Source organism: Macaca nemestrina, chromosome 3 (assembly GCF_043159975.1).
Source record: "Macaca nemestrina isolate mMacNem1 chromosome 3, mMacNem.hap1, whole genome shotgun sequence".
NCBI lineage: Eukaryota > Metazoa > Chordata > Mammalia > Primates > Cercopithecidae > Macaca > Macaca nemestrina.
In genome coordinates, this window is record NC_092127.1 from 163,468,404 (window position 1) to 163,486,990 (window position 18,587).

At 34.5% G+C, this 18,587-nt stretch overlaps 1 long non-coding RNA gene across 2 annotated transcripts in view; it reads left to right on the forward strand.

The window, feature by feature from the left end:
* LOC139362217 (uncharacterized) overlaps positions 1–13,476 on the forward strand; it is a 65,751-nt gene extending 52,275 nt beyond the window's left edge. For both annotated transcript variants that reach the window (XR_011620617.1, XR_011620618.1), the window contains 2 exons: positions 10,238–10,351; positions 13,144–13,476. This is a non-coding gene — a long non-coding RNA (uncharacterized lncRNA). The remainder of the gene's footprint in view (positions 1–10,237; positions 10,352–13,143) is intronic.
* The last annotated feature ends 5,111 nt before the right edge of the window (positions 13,477–18,587 follow it).

An 18,587-nucleotide genomic window follows, 5' to 3' on the forward strand; every position in this document is an offset into this window, starting at 1 on the left:
CAGTAACTGGCCAATGGATATATTCTGAAATATTGCTTCTTGCCTTTATTTGAATCAAATCTGAAAGGTCATCCTTGCTCCAGGGCTACCTGTGGGGTTAAGTTTTCTGTTACAATGGAATTACAATTCAAGTTCTGCTAATATCTGTCTCCCTCACTTTTTAGAGATGTTATTTCCAAGAGCACTTCCAAATAATTTTTTTTCCATACAAATCTCTATCTAAGAGTCTGTTTTCTGAGAAACTCCAACTGTGACTGTTAAAGCTGGGAGTGATTTGGGGAAACATAAAATGGCATTTTGTTGCTGGCTGTCAATGAGGACCCTGTCTTTGATGGTAGGTGGACTATGGATAGCTCCAGGTGTGATGTAATGGTGTAAATGTAAAAATTGTCAATGGAGATGAACTGGGACAACATACCAGTATAAGTGTATGCATTGTCGGAGGTAGTAGTTTAGGATGTCAGGAGATACAAGAGAAATATTGATTATAAGGACTATGTAATAATATAGCTGTTGTTTATAGATTCATTAGAGAAAGGCAATAAAGGGCTGAAAGTAAATAATCACTAATTATGGCAAAATGTGAAAAATCAGAGGGAGAAACTGGCAGCATATAAAGAGAGAATCCTCTCTTTCAGCAAGAGGGCAGAATAAAAATGAGGATAAGTTTTAGGATTTACTTAAAAGGGTAACAGCGTTCCGAAGGACTTTAAAGTCTCAAATCCAGCAAATCTGTTATGTCAAGATTAGGTGTTTCACAGGAACAAAATGAAACTGTAAGAGTTGGTATATGGGACAAAAGGACTCACAAACTGAGATATCATGAAACCTTAGATATCCCTGAGTACACTGGGTCTACTAAAGTGGTCAACTCCTCTGCTTTAATGGCTAGCTCTCCCCTTGTTTAAGACAATACACAGTTTCTGTTTTGCAAACAAACAAATAAAACATAAAACAAAATATGAACTGTTTTATTTCTCCTGCCCTTCTGGCTTCCAGGGAAATAACTGGTGTCAATACATAACAGAATCTGGATGAACAAGTATTCAGCTTGATAGAGGAAGAAGGGAGCTATATGCTGAAGAAGTTACAGGGCCAAGTCAAAGTGTCTGGCAGGAGCTGCAGAGCCATATCTGTGATTGGATCCTGAGGATGCTGGGAAGTTATATAAAGTTGGATAAGTTATTTGATATGGTAGCGCTCTGCCAGAACACAGGATTTTGCACCCTGACAAGGATTCTGGGAGCTGTGCTAACATGCTGCTAAGATAACTCTTCGAAGCTTGGAGAAAGCAATGTTTCACACTAAAATTGACATGCTAGAAATGGATGGCAGATGGTAGACAAAAAGATCAAAAGGCTTGGAGAAGTGGGGATATTAGAATGAAAATTCTAATAAAACCAATCTTTGTACTCTTTAGTGGGAGGACTCAGAGGACATTCTGTTCACTAAAGCAATAATGAATGCTGCATTGAGAAGGAAGTAGTAACTCTTGTATGTTTGTTACCGTTTTTGATATTTCCCCCATAGTTTTGGGGTTTCTATGTATTTTTTTTTCTCTCGTTGAATTTCAGTTTGGGGAGTTTCTGTTGACCTGTCTTCAGGTTCATTGATTCTTGTATTGGTAATGTCCATTCCATTACAAAAACCACAATTATTTTTGCACCAACATAATACTGAGATGCACATTCCAGACTCTCTGTATTTCTGTTCAGGTGTTTTTTTTTTTTTTTTTTTTTTTTTTTTTTTTTTTTTTAAATTATTTTTCTCATTTCTCTTTGATTTCTTTTGTTAGAATCTCCATCTCTTTGCTTACATTACATGTCTGTTTTTTAATGTGGTCTACTGTTTCTGTTAGAGGTCTTAACATATTGATCATTTTAAGATTCTTATATAATAATTTGAAAATTTTTTCGTGCCTGAGCCAAGATCCGATGCTTACTTTGGCTCTTCAGACTGTGATTTTTTCCCTCATATTTTAGCATTCCTAATATTTGTTTGTTGTTGAAAGTCAGTTGTGATGTATTAGATGATAGAAACGGAGGTAAATAAACATGGACGATGAGATTTTATGTTAACATGAACAGGAGTTCCACTGTGTTAATTGTCTGCTATGCTGTGACTGCCACCTTGACTTGCCACTAGGGTTCTCATTTATGTTGACTTTGGGCTTCTCCAAGTACAAGATTTCTGAGAGATTGAGTCTTGCAGTTCACTGTTATCATACTGGTTTTATTTCTATTGCAATTCACTGTTATTATACTGAAGCTCTATGACTCTTATGTGAAAATGTCAGTATTTTAGTGGACTCGGATCCCTGAATTGTGACCTTCATAACTGTTTCTTTGTGCCCATCCAGTCACTGCCAACCCCTCAGGTGAAGAAGGAAGTCTAGATGTTGCTGAAGTATGAGAAACGTCTTTCCCTGAGGTGGGATAAGGTGTAGTTAAGTCTTTCTCTAGAGGCTAAATCTTTGTGTTGAAAAATGCTCTAGATTTATTTCACAATCATTACTCTTCCTCTCTTTCTGCAAGAGCCAAGAGGGAGTATTTCTGGGTTTTTACTGTGAGAACCTGTTGGGGATCCTGGAGGTAAAAATGAATAAAAGAAATGCACCCTAAGACTTCAGCCTTGAGAGTTTCTCACCCTCATGCCTGTCCACACTCAGCTTCCATCAATTTGTTAAGATTACCGTTTAACTGTTTCTATTAACTTATGGCTTCAGCAGCTTCCCCTCTAGATAAACAGCTCTCATCTTTGACTGTCTAGATTCATTCCCTTCAGATTTTGGGATAATATTTTACTCTAGGACCTGTTTCCTGATAGCTTTAAGAAAGTCAGTATTTTTAGTGTTCAGCTTTTACATGTTGTAAGGATGGGAATAATGACTACCAAGCTCTTAACATGTTAGAAGGCAGCTGGAACTGGAAGTTTTTGCATGCCTTTTTAATAAACTCTGATTAAAAGGTAAAGTGTTATGTCTTTTTTTAGTACACCCATCATCATTGTACTTAACAGTGTCTCATTATCTAATATTTTAATATACTCTCTAGGCATCCCTTTTTTAGACTTAGTGCTCTTCCAAGACCAAATTTTTCAAATGGAAGATGGTAGGCATTTCTTCTCTCTAGTTGGCCTTGTCGCAGGCACATGTCCTAGGCTTGACCAATAAGATGCTGCTGTTAGGTACTGTAAATCTTGAGACGACGGTTTGAATACAGAGGAAAATAGAGAAATCGTGTGACCCTTGTAGAATGATGCAGTTTGTAATGAAATGGAGAGGAGCTAACAGTAGCTAGGCTGTGTGCAGAGCCTTTACCATTTATTTTGACTTGATTTACTATTTGTTTTAGGTTAGTAAACTTTCCCTCAGTCCCTGAATATTTTTCAAGCCTGGTCCTCCATCTACTCTATGAATTTTTTAACTATTCAGTATTCTTCAATATTCTTCAGTATTCAATATTCATTCTCCTCTTAAGCTAGACTTAGATTTCCTTGCATACAGCTGTGAAGTCTGACTGATAATGGAAATTTATATTTAAAGGTTAACACTGTTTGTCTTTGCCTATTGCAAACATAAAATCCATATTAATAATATCTTCATTGTGATATCGTAGGTTATTTTACTGTTTTGTTTACTTTTTCTGATAGGACTATGTATAGTCTGTTCTCACACTCTATAAAGAACTACCCAAGACTGAGTAATTTATGAAGAAAAAATGTTTAATTGACTCACGGTTTCACAGGTTGTACAGGAAACATAGCTTGGAAGCCTCAGAAAACTTAGTCTTAGCAGAAGGTGAATGGGAAACAAGCATGTGTTCACATGTTGGAGCAGGAGAGAGAACAAAGAAAGAAGCTCTTACAAACTTTTAAAGCAACCAGATCTTGTGAGGACTCACTCCTTATCATGAGAACAGCAAGGGGGAAGTCTGCACCCATGATCCAGTCACCTGCCACAAGGCCCCACCTCCAACACTTGGCAATTACAATTCAACATGAGATTTGGGTGGGGACCCAGAGCTAAACCATATCAGAATAATACAAGTAAAAATACTAAAAATCTATTTATTGAGTATTTTACAAAGCACTGTGACCTAATAGAAGTTAACTTATAGTTTCGGTTATTTATTATTCACCCTGTCTCTTATAAGAAAGTTTATGATGCCAGAAATAAGTATTATACTGGCAGTTATAACAAGAATTACTTATTAAAATGCATGATTAAAATAGTCACTGACAGAATAGGTCTGTCAGTGAAATATGAACTTCAAAAACATAGTAAGTTGATACTCATTTCACACTAAAGCTAGTTCTTGTGAGATTAATTTCATATATACACAGGCACACAGAAATTGACTTTTACGATATATAATATACAAACATAAAATACATAATTGATAGGTTTGCAGAAAGTAGAAATTAATGAGGAAAGAGAATATTTTGAATAAAAATCCTTGTATCCAGTTGCAATACATTTATTCAATTGGAGTTTTAGATTATTTTTGTTGGTTTTGCAATCTGAGTGAATAGGAGTATGCACTACTGAGTGATTTTTTTAGCATAAAATAAAGAAATAATTCTCACAAAGCAATGTCAATGGGCAACAGTTTAAAAATAAAATATCTGTGAGCACTGTTTTTCAAGTTACCATTTGTTAATTATTAGGTTTTTACATACAGTTTAAAAGTGCCTGGAAGCTGAATTAATTCACAGGAACTGAGATTACTTAAAAATAATATAGGGAGACAATGAGGAAGTAACTAGGGCTACAATGAAAAAAAAAAAAAGGTATTTCCTTACAGATATTCTGATAAACTGAAACATTCAAATGTCTACCAAGTGATCAGTGCTTTCTTCACTTTCTTCAGGCATTTCTTCCTGTGCCATCCCACTTTGATGTTAAATGCACCTACGCCCACACATACAAGTGATACAGTTGCATGCCTAAATCCATATGTGTGTATATTTCATTTGGCATACATGTATTCATTTTTAAAAGGATAATCCTTATATACTTTGACCACAGTAAAAAATATCAAATTGAATTAGAAATAATGATTAAGAAATAGACATTCACTAGATTGTGGAATATGAAGCTATATGTCACAAATGTATGATTAGAAATGAATAAAATGCAGAGTCACATGGAAATTGGAATAAAGTTGTATAACACAGAAATCAAGAAGATTACGTGGCATTTTGAAACAAATGTTGGTATAAATTAAAATTTACAAACATTTTGAGCATTTCTGCAAAGTTAGTGTAGCTGGCTTCAGTGTCAAGAAACACTCTTTCAAATTCATAAATCTTCATTCAGTCTTGATATGCATGTTCTTAGGGGTAGCTCTTAAGTTGTTATTATTGGTGATGCTGGCGTAGGGAAATGACTAGGGGAACTTGACAGAGAAATAACTCAGGTTTTATAGAAAAAAACAGTTTCTATCATCAGAGTGAACAGGCAACCTACAGAATGAGAGAAACATTTTGCAATCTATCTGACAAAGGGTTAATATCCAGAATCTACAAGGAACTTAAACAAACTTAAACAGAAATAAGTATTATACTGGCAGTTATAACAAGAATTACTTATTAAAATGCATGACTAAAATAGTCACTGACAGAATAGATCAGTGAAATATGAACTTCAAAAACATAGTAAGTTGATATTCATTTCACACTAAAGCTAGTTCTTGTGAGATTAATTTCATATATACACAGGCACACAGAAATTGATTTTTACGATATATACTATACAAACATAAAATACGTAATTGATAGGTTTACAAGAAAAAAAAAAGCAGCCTCATCAAAAAGTGGGTGAAGCATATGAACAGACACTTCTCAAAAGAAGACATTTATGCGGCCAACAAACACAAGAAAAAAAGCTCATCGTCACAGGTCATTAGAGAAATGCAAATCAAAACCATAATGAGACACCGTCTCATACCAGTTAGAATGGCAATAACTAAAGTCAGGAAACAACAGATGCAGGAGAGGATGTAGAGAAATAGAAATGATTTTACACTGTTGATGGAGGTTTAAATTTGTTCAACAATTATGGAAGACAGTGTAGCAATTCCTCAAGGATCTACAACCAGAAATACCACTTGATCCAGCAATCCCATTACTGGGTATATACCCAAAGGATTATAAATCATTCTGCTATAAAGACACAGGCACATGCATGTTTATTGCAGCATTGTTCACAATAGCAAAGACTTGGAACCAACCCAAATGTGCCTATCAATGATAGACTGGATTAAGAAAATATGGCATGTATACACCGTGGAATACTATGCAGCCATAAAAAGGATGAGTTCATGTCCATTGCAGGGACATGGATAAAGCTGGAAACCATCATTCTCAGCCAACTAACAAGAACAGAAAATCACACACCACATGTTCTCACTCATAAGTGGGAGTTGAGCAGTAAGAACACATGGACACAAGGAGGGGAACATCACACACCAGGGCCTGTTGGGCAGTGGAGAGCTAGGGGAGGGATAGCATTAGAAGAAATACCTAATGTAGATGACGGGTTGATGGGTGCAGCAAACCACCATGGCATGTGTATACCTATGTAACAAAACTGCACGTTCTGCACATGTATCCCAGAACTTAAAGTATAAAAAAAAAAAAAAAAAAAAAAAAAAGCAGTGTCTGTTTTTTGCATCTCCAAAGTCATAACTTGTGAAAAATCACACTTGTATAATTTTTTAATGTTTTAGTTGCCCGTTAGTATATAATATTTGGTCAAGACAGTTTATCACAAGAAAAATAAGTATGGCTTTGGATTTTCAAATTCAAGGTGATGCCATACATAATATAATTTAATTTGCATTGTTTTCCAACCCATCAACACATCTTTCCAGTTCATTATTTCTTTACACACTTTGCAATTTTATCCTTTATCCTGAAGTCTCACAGTCCACACCTACAGATCCATTAACTATTGCAGTCCACACCTACATCAGCCATTAAATAACTCTGAATTTTAGAAAACTTCCTCCCAAGTGCCTTTCCTGTTCCCATTTTCCAACTTCTATAATATATGTAGATACTACAACTCAATTACTTTCCTAAGAGCTTTTTAAAAAAGTGTTCTTGTTAAATCTTTTCAGTGATTTTCATTGCTGAGAGCATAGTCTTTCATAATTATACACTGACCTACCATTTGCAATCAACAGTGAGTCTAAAAGCTGTTACTTAAAATCCTGAAATTCAATTGCTACTTCCCTTTTTCTTTGTGCCTTTATGCTATTCTCTCAATTCTAGGATAAGCCACCTCCCTACTTCATGTCTGTTCAAAAAGATAAGAAATTTCACTTAGAGTGAGCTAATATAACTTTTCTCTATCTAATTGAGATGTTTTGTGTATTTTGTCTTGTCTGGATATTTTTGATCTTCTCACCTTCTATTGGCGGCCTCCTGCACCCTTGTAAGTATCTTTGTATAGATCGACACTTAGCAAAAGTGATAAAACCTTTTCATGTAACCGCCAATTACATATTTAGTGAGTGATTATTGAGTAAATAAAGGGGCAAAGGAGAAGCAACAGAGAAATAGCAATTAACTTAGGAAGGAAAGCCAATTAAACTGCAAGTTGGTTTGTTTTTTCTGGGTTCCATTAACATTATTCTCTCCGTTTAAAGAATGCTATCTTTGATTTATCTTAAGAAACAGATTTCCTTTGGTCTTTTTAAATTTAAGTACATCTGGATCAACTTTCCTCCCATTCAGGCTTTGTAGTAAAACAATTATTGTAGGATACAAACAATGAGCTTCAAATGGCAAACTTCCCTAAAAGCTGGAACTTTGTAGAACTTTGAAAATACAATGCATTATTGACCTGATTGTCTAATGCCCAACAGATTTCTTTTTCTAGGGCTTTGTTCCCACATTATCTTTTGATGTTCCTGCGGAAGAGGTGAATACTTGCAACACCAGCAGCCTAATTAGGAATACTCTTTTCACTGGGGGATATCTCAGACTTCCTTCATGCTCAATCATCACGTCCTAAAATATACAGGGTGGAGTAATGCATCTTATAAATGCCAATTTATTTAAGTTCTAATCACAGATACTTCATCAACTGACAAAAGAAAAACCTCAGTAGGTACACCACTTCAAAATCTGGGACAACTTACATGTAATTTCAGGAATCAGCAGGGACACACAGCTGGAGAAAAATAAAAAGCTTGCTGCAATTGAAAATTGCCTTGCAGCTTGTTTGTGATTAAAATGAACTTCAGTTCCTTGAAATCTTGTTTAGCAATTAAATCTGTTTTACTTAGGCATTGAAATATTGTCTATTGTCCTGGAATGATTAAACTGGTACAGACATGTCTTAGCATTGGATGTTACATGAAAATGTGAATTTAAGAAAATCGTAGTTGCATTGATCCCCAAAAGCAGAAGGTTGTCTTTTAGAGCAATGAGAAACAGCAGCTCAGTTAAATTATCCATCTAACTTGGAAATTCAGGATTAAATTAGGTCATTATATTAACAAGAGTGTTAATAATGACAAAGCTGAGAGCCATACCTAGAATTGAGCCTTCTCGGGGCTGTCTAGTCTAGACAAATGCTTCTTTTCTTCAGTCTTTCCTAGTCCACTCATTTCCCTTATGGGCCTATTATGCTAGTATAGGCAAATAAATTTGTGATTAACACAAATCTGGTATCTTCAAATAGGCTCCAAGTTTCATTGTTTCCCAACAGTTGCTTCAAATAAATAAAGTGAAGGTAACATTTACAAAGGAAAGGAAATATTTCCTGCTCTTCTAGAAAGGCTTGGCTCACAGCAACTAAGTAACAAAATAAAATTTATGTGATTCACTTTGCAGCTCTAGGAACCTGTAATCATCCTCCACCTTCTTGGCAATATGGTTTTTGACAGCTTTGTTTTTTAGTTAATGTTTTTCACTGTTGAAAGGCTCATGTACATTTTCCTCTACTTTAATCTGTTTTCGCATAGAGAATGTAATAAATTCCCCTGCAAATATTTGCATGTCTGTGTATCTCTCTTGGTTGGGTGTTTACATTAAGGCTGTCATGTAAGTTAGATGAGTTCACCTCAGTAGCCATAACTTTATCATTAACATAGGTTGCATGGCATAATTCAAAATCCTTCAAATAGAAATTCTGTATAATTGCTGTTACTCTAAGTCCACACCAATTGAATGAACATTGTTAATGCATTTCAGAAAGAATACAAAAGGTTCATTTAGAGTGACTGCCTTAATAGTTGGATTGGTCTGGTCTTCTTTAACAAAAACTTGAACCACTATCCCTTTCCCCAAAGGAAGATTTCTGTCGGATGTTTGATTATTCTCCTTGATGCACTTCATTATAAATCACAAGTGGCTGTCTCTGCCTTTTTAACCAAAACTGTTCTTCTTGTGCACTCTGAAATGTTGACCTTGAAAGCTAGAAAGCTAGTTTTAATCTCCTGTGAAGAAAAAATATAAAGAAAAATGTAAAATATAAATATATAAAAATAAAGATGGCCAGGAGATGGACATTTCGCTGTTATTTCTAAACTTGAAGATGATAACATACATCGAGAGACATAAAGCGGATTCTTTGGGTTCAAAATGCTAGCTAAAGTTCTGTTTCCTCTTTTCAACGTGAAAAATATGAGGATGTTTGTAACCACTCCCTCCCTGTCTAAGGCAATAACAGTATCTTAATATTAGAGGAAACTGGAGTCTGTGGTTTTCAAACCATTTTCTGTTTCTATACTCCTTAATATAATTTTGGGTAAATATGTATCCATAGCACATTTTATGTTGAAGTCTAAATATTTATTATTATAAGTTTAAATATTTGCAGATTGTATCATGTACATTGTATTTGCTTTAAATACACAGTACGTCATAAAAATGTGAAACTGCAGGTTTAGCTGTTTCTTTTTGCAGACAATGACCCCTATAACCTAATTAGAAAAACAAGTTCTTACTGTCAAGCAGTCAAATCGAACTTACTTTATGTCAGAAAAAAATGTCTAACTGCATTTTTAAGTTTCTAAACATTACATACTCCTTCCAGAACCATGTTTTCTTCTTCCAGATAAGTTTCTATGATAGTATACTTGGTAGATTAGACTGGAAATTTACTAAGAGTTTGTTTTTGGATGAAATAAGGCATTTATCCTTGTATTATGCCTTGTTTTGCTCTTACAAGTATCTCAGTCAAATGCAAAACACTTTCAAATTGTCTTTTTTTTCCCCTAAGTCCTCAAAACATTAACATCACTAGAGAGAGCTCCATAATGTGATTTGGATGAAAAATTCACCTTACATTTGTGAAGTGGGAAAGAAAAGGGGACTGAAAAGAAATACTGGGAAGGTAAGCCAAGAGACCATATGCTTTTTCTTTCTTTTTTTGTTTTGTTTTGTTTTGTTTTGTTTTTTTGAGACAGAGTCTCGCTCTGTCGCCCGCCCAGGCTGGGGTGCAGTGGCCGGATCTCAGCTCACGGCAAGCTCCGCCTCCCGGGTTAACGCCATTCTCCTGCCTCAGCCTCCAGAGTAGCTGGGACTACAGGCGCGGGCCACTTCGCCCGGCCAGTTTTTTATATTTTTTAGTAGAGAGGGGATTTCACCGTGTTAGCCAGGATGGTCTCCATCTCCTGACCTCGTGATCCGCCCATCTCGGCCTCCTAAAGTGCTGGGATTACAGGCTTGAGCCACCGTGCCCAGCCACCATATGCTTTTTCTTAAGTAGAAAGTCGAACATCCAAAAATTAGTTTTCTTAAAAAACATGTATTGCCGTTTGTATCCAGGAATATTCTCAGATATACATACATCTCCCAGTTTGACTTTGAACATCCTTGTTTGGAACATCATGTAATCAGACACTTCTATGTTTAGGTTAGATAATAAGGTTGAACATCCAATAATTACCTGTATCAAATTGTGTGATCCTTTTCAGTCTGCAAAACTAGTCCTTATATTGTTTCTTCTTGAATATTTTCTTAACAGATGCTACCATACAATTATTATTATTATTATTATTATTATTTTGATCTGTGGAAACATTGCTTATTTTATTCAAAAATCCAAAAGACCTCACTAAGTGAAGACTGAGAGAGAAGTACTAGGACTCGTGGGCTGTCAAATATAGGTTTAATAAGTCTGCCTTATATATAATTAATGATGATGGAATAGGCCTGAGGTCATGTGCTCTTTGGAGATGTGGACACGTATTCAAAATATATTGTGTTTCTCTTTTTCACTGTGTTTAGACCAACGCTGAACAAGTCATCTACCTTGGATATGTTATGTTTCTATGTAACTCTACTTAAATTTATATAAGTGAGAAATTGGCTTTCTTTACCCCCGTGAACTACTCTACAAGTAGTTCAACATAATGGTTTGTGGATAATTTACACGTAGTAAATATTGACTGACTTGCTATGGCAATATTAATTTTGAAGTTATAGACTGAAAGATAATTGTTAACAAGGGAACCTTGCTCCAAGTGACTCAATTAAAATGATGATTATAATCCATGCAAACAAAGAATATTTTAAAAAGCAATAAGCATTTGAATATCACAAAGCAAACGTAAACTCTGTTTTTATGCATTTTCCTCATTTATATAATATTTTTATGTATTTTTATAAATACATATTATATATACTACATTTATATATTCTTATAAACATATTTTATATCTATTTCCTCATTTATATACAATCTTTTTATATATTGAAACAGCAGGTAATTATCAGATCTCCAACTTTTTGCACCTACACCAACAAATTTCTTAAGTCCTGTCTTCTAAATTTTAATATTCACAAAATAAAAATGTTGACCTACATGACAGAAAAAATTGCCCTGCCTTTTATATTTAATGGTTTTATACTTCTAAATCTTTTTTTACAAATGATCCATCCATCTCCATGTTTTGGCTAAAGCATGTTTGACCTGGCATAATTTCCCTTAACACCTTTTCCTACAATGAATTAATATCTTTTTTACATTCTAACTTACAAAAGAAAGAAAGTGATTACTATCTACCATTTCCGCAGTTGTAGAACTATTTTTTATTTAACCAATTAATTATTTTTTAAAAAATGGAATGAAATGACCACCATGTAGCAGACACTGAAGGTACCTCACTTGCCAATACCGAACTTATTCCTGCTGTTTATGAAGACACAGCCTATCCAGGGTAAACAAACAAATATGACATTGCAACAAAGTGTGATAAATGTTCATGTAATTGAGTAAATAAGTGCTACAGAAAGACAACCTGGCTTCTTTTAATTTAACAGCATCTGTGACATATCCTTGTTATTATCTATAGATCTAAAAGGTACTCACACTATCTTCAAAGGTTGAAATACTTATTATAAAGTACTTCATCAGTCTATGACCTTCTGCTCAGCAATATGTATATCTCTATCAAAGATATGTGTTGCACTCAATTATCTGACAACCTAACACATCTTAGGCCTCGGATATCTTGGATTTGTTTTATTTCCATTATAAATTGTTTGCTTTTTTCCAGGCACTATTATTTGCATTTTACATATATTAATTCATGTAATCATCATAACAAGCCAATGAAGTTTCTGTGGATTAAATTGTATCCCCTTGAAAAAATGTGGATATTCAGTGGAACCCCCAAACTTGCAACAGTGTCAGAAGTGAGGGTGGTGTTGTAGACTTCCTAAAATACACAGATAGATAATATATTATGTTGGCCTTTCTGTAACATTGGCAAAAAAATAAAAATAAAAATAAAACAAAATAAAAAAAAAAATCAGAGCATCTTCTTTGTTTTTGTAAAAAAAAAAAAAAAAAAAAAAAAAAATCAAACCAAACTACATCCATTGGTTTACATATATTGACTATGGCTGCTCATTTGCTTCAAAAGCAGAGTAAACAACAGATAATATAGTGCTCTCAAAGCCTAAAATATATAATATTTGGCCCTTTACAGATAAAAGCTTGCTGACTTTTGGAATACATTATGCTATTCTGTGTGGTTGTGCTCAGATCTATGAAACTCCAAATATATTGGTACAGACTGCATCCCTTAGTTCCACAACCAATATTCTGATGTCATTATTATTTGAAATAATTTCCACCCTTAACATGTATTTGTTATTCCTTTGTGCCTTTGTCTGCAGAGTACTCAACAAATATTACCTTGATTGGAAGAACATGCTTCTTATTGGATTTACTTTTATCTACAGAACGAACTTGACAGTGATTTCCATGTCATAAAGCTTTCAATGGTTTGGCTCCAAACTTTCTTTTCGATATCATCATCTATAGCTTCTTTCATCTATGTACCCTCTGATTCCATAACAGTGAACATGGCATAAACTTTCAGGAAAATCTCTGTGCCTTTGTCTACATAATCTCTTAACATGGAATTTCCATTTTTTTTCTAATTATTTTTCATCTTTCAAGACTAAGCTGAAATGCTCTACATCTTGAATGTTTTACATTTTCTTCCATTTGTGCTATTCACTACTTCTTTCACCTTTTTTTTTTTTTTTTTGAGACGGAGTCTCTCTCTGTCGCGGGGGCTGGAGCGCAGTGGCCGGATCTCAGCTCACTGCAAGCTCCGCCTCCCGGGTTTACGCCATTCTCCTGCCTCAGCCTCCTGTGTAGCTGGGACTACAGGCGCCTGCCACCTCGCCCGGCTAGTTTTTTGTATTTTTTTAGTAGAGACGGGGTTTCACCGTGTTCGCCAGGATGGTCTCGATCTCCTGACCTCGTGATCCGCCCGTCTCGGCCTCCCAAAGTGCTGGGATTACAGGCTTGAGCCACCGCGTCCGGCCTTCTTTCACATTTTTACAACTCTAATATGTCAACAAAATTCATTCTAGTATTTTGCAGTAATATTGTAGATGCTTAAAATACATGATGAATGAATGCATAACAAAGAAGATTTTCTAAAATATATGGAAGTAATTATTCATATAAGTGTCATATCTTGTGACTTAAAATTTTAATGAAAGATTAAAATTTATTTTTTCTCAACACTGAATCTCAGTGATATGTATTATCTCCTTTTTTTTTTCCAGCTTTTATTTTGGATACAGAGGGTACATGTGCAGGTTTGTTACATGGGCATATTGTATAACACAGACTTGGAATACAGCTTATCCTGTCACCATGGTAGTGAGCATAGGTAGTTTTTCAGCCCATACCCCCTCTTTCCTCTATCCTCTAAGGGTCCTATATTTACATCAATGTGTACCCAATATTTAGTTCCCACTTATAAATGAGTACATGTGGTATTTAGTTTTCTGTTCCTGTGTTAATTCACTGAGGACAATGGCCTCCCACTGTTCATGTTGCTGCAAAGGACATGATATTCTTCTTTTATGGCTGTTTAGTATTCCATGATGTATATATGTACCACATAATTTATCCAATACACCGTAAATGGATATTAGGTTGATTCCATGGTTTGCTATTGTGAATACCACTGCAATGAACATATGAGTTCGTGTGACTTTTTGGTAGAATGATTTGTTTTCCTTTGGGTGTATACCCACTAATTGGATTGCTGAGTCTAATGGTAATTCTGTTTTATTTAGAGTTCTTTGAAAAATCTCCAAACTACTTTCCATGGTTGCTGAGCTAATTTTACATTCCCACCAACAGCCTATAAATATTCTTTTTTTTTTTTTTCAAAGCCTTGCTAACATATGTTTTGTTTTATTTTATTTTATTTTATTTTATTTTTTGACTTTTTAATGATCTCCATTCTGGCTGCTGTGAGTTGGCATCTCATCATGGTTTTGATTTGCATTTCTCTGATGATCAGTGATGATTAGCATTTTTTTATATACTTGTTGGCCCCTTAAATACCTTCTTCTGTGAAGTATCTCTTTATGTCCTTTGCTCATTTTTTACTTGGATTATTTGTTTTCTTCTTTTTGATTTGTGTAAGTTCCTCATAGATTCTGAACGTGAGACCATGAAGTTAGCATCATCCCGATACCAAAATCTGGCAGAGACAAAACAGCAACAACAACAACAAACAAACAAACTACAGGCCAATTGATAAACCTAGACACAAAACCCTCAACAAAATAATAACAAGTTGAATCCACCAGCACATCAAAAAGTCAGTTCACCACAATCAAGTAAGCTTATTGCTGGGATGCAAGGTTGGCTCAATATATGCAAATAAATACATGTGATTCACCACATAAACAGAATCAAAACCAAAAACCATATGATCATCTCAATAGACACAGATTAAGCTTTTAGTAAAATCCAGCATACTTTCATGATCGAAATCCTCAACAGACTAGGCATGAAAGGAACAGACCTAAAAATAATAAGAGGCAACCAGGACAAATGCACAGCAAATATCATATTAATCAGGCAAAAGCTAGAAGCATTGCCCTTGAGAACTGGTGCAAGACAAGGATACCCATTTTCACTGTTCCTATTCAACATAGTCCTAGCCAGAGCAATCAGATAAGAGAAAAATAAAAGGTATCTTCAACAAACTAACACAGGAATGGAAAACCAAACACTGCATGTTCTCACTCATAAGTGAGAGTTGAACAGTGAGAACACATGGACACAGGGAGGGGAACAACACTCACCAGGGCCAGTTGGGGGTAGAGGGCAAGGCAAAGGAGAGCATTAGGATAAACAGCTAATGCATGATTGGCTTAAAACTTAGATGACAGGTTAATAGGTGCAGTAAACCACCATGACACACGTATACCTGTGTAACAAACCTGCACGTTCTGTATTTGTATCCCAGAACATAAAGTAAAATAAATAAATAAATAAATAAATAAATAAATATATTTTTATGAAAAAATAAGAAATCAAACTATCTCTCTTTGCTGATTATATGATTATTTGCCTAGGAAACCTTAATGACTCCACCAAAAGGCTTCTAGACCTAAGAAACAACTTCAGTAAAGTTTCATGATACAAAATCACTGCATGAAAATCAGTAGCATTTCTGCACACCTAATTGAAAGCCAAATCAAGAGCTCAATGGCATTTACAATAGCCACACCAAAAAAATGAACTATCTGGGAGTACATCTAACCAAGGAGGTGGAAGATCTCTAAAAAGAGAATTACAAAACACTGCTGAAAGAAATAAGAAATGTCACAAATAAATGGAAAAATATGCCATGCTCATGGATTGGAAGAATCTGTATCATTAAAATGGCCATACCATTCAAACAATCTACAGATTCAATGCCATTCCTATCAAAATGCCAACATTATTTTTCACAGAAATAGAAAAACTATTTTACAATTTGTGTAGAACCAGAAAAGAACTAACACAATCCTAAGCAAAAAAAAAAAAAGGAAACCAAAGCTGAAGGCATCATGTCATCATGTTATCTGAATTCAAACTATACTATAAGGCTACAGTAACCAAAACAGCATGATACTGATACAGAGGCAGACACGTACACCAGTGGAAAATAATAGAGAACCCAGAAATGGAGGTACATACCTACAACCATGTGTTCTTCAACAAAATTGACAAAAGTAAAAACCGGGAAAAGGACTCCCTATCGGATAAATGGTGCTGGGACAACTAGATGGCCATATAAAGAATACAACTGAACCCCCACCTTTCACCATGTACAAAAATTAACTCAAGATGGTCTAAATATGTAAATGTAAAACCTCTAATTATAAAAATCCCAGAAGAAAACTTAGGAAATACTCTTTTTGAAATCAACTTTGGCAAATAATTTATGTTCATGTCCTGAAAAGCAATTGCAACAAAAACAAAAATTGACAAGTGTGGCATAATTAAACTAAATAGATTCCACACAGCAAAAGACATATCAACACAGTAAACAGAGAGTCTACAAAATGAGAGAAAATATTCACAAACTATGCATTCGATTAAGGTCTATTATTTCTCTTCTAATGGGAACGCTTCATGATCAGTGTGATCAGGTCTTATTTTTGCATATGTCACAAGCCTTATTGCAATATTCAATATTCAGTAGTTGTTTCAAATTCATGATGAATAAATGAATAATCATCATCATAACTTAGTATACATGTATTGTGCCCTCTTTTGTTTGTGATGAAGTCGATGATGTATATTCAGGACTATGGGCCTTTATCCTAATGCATCAACCTTCATTTCCTCTCTATTTACTTAGGTCAATTACCAATTTCACTGTAAAACCCCAGATACTAGAATTATTATGATTTTTTGCCTGTACTGGAGCACACCTAGCACAGAGATAGAGTTGACCTTTTTAATGACTGCCCAGCAAGTATTCCTTAAGTACAAGAAGGTAGTAAAATTGCATGCAGTGAATAGATCTCAAATATTTGGTACTTGTAATAGTTGAGCTTTTAAAATGTTTGGTATTTTTATTCTTTTATTGCTTCCCAGTCCCAATCTCTAATGCATCTGGGATAAACTTTCCAATAGCCTAAAGCAGCCCACCTCTTCTTTGTCACCCTACCATACATATATGCACACATACACAGGCTGAGTCACATATTTGGTGAAAATATTTAGGTCAAAATAAATTAATATCCTCATCTGACTATTATACAGAGCTATTTGTCATTAAAAGTCAGGTACATACATGGAGTTAATGTTATAATTTTATAAACTAGAATACAATTTTTCTGTGGCGATGTAGACCAAGAGCAATCCCCTCAAATACTTGTATCTCTATATTCTGAGAGCTATCCTGAAAAGAGAAGGCTTACTAAAATTATATGTGCATGTATGCCTCTAAAAGAAATATACACAGATACACTCACATACACACAAATATTATGTATGTATACGTTAATGTTTATATATTCATGTATATACATTTTAAATTAAATTCCATTAATTTGCACAGGTCTGATAATGATTAAATGGTAGTAGATTGACATAGAGTATATACGCCTAGCCATGCTTCTACAATTGTGTCAGACACTGTTTTAATACCAGATGGTAACTCACTGTTCACCATAAAATGAAAAAGAAACTTAAGAGATTCATGCAAGCATACAGTTCCTCCCCCATAAGTGATAAGATAGGAATTGTCTCATAAAACAAATCAACATTTTGTCAAAAATACATATAGCCAAATAACTATAAATCTTTACTGTGTTTTTCTTCCATAAAAGTCTGTCATGGAAATGTGATGCACCCATATTACAAATCAATCCAAGGCCATTTCAAGGTTATACTCACTCTCTGGGTCATTGAGCTAATGAATTTGAATGACTTTATTCATTATATAAAATTTATTACATACTTATTTAGTGTTGCACATATATTTCTCTTAAAAATAATACAAAACACAAGAAGTAACATATAAGACATTCATGATAAAGACAAAACTCAATTAGTGTTAATCATAGATCTTCCACAGAAAATTGAAATCTACCACAGTAACACATATAGAAAAGGTACTGAATAACATGCATTTGATAAATAAGTAGCATACTCTATCCAATGTATAAAAGAGTGAATAAACGTATAGAATAATTACAATTTGGAAATGCAGAAGGATAAATTAATTATGTTTTTAGAAGGCAGTGCAAAATAAACTTCCTAGAAGAGCTGGCTGTTGATTTGAGCCTTAAAAGACGCCTTA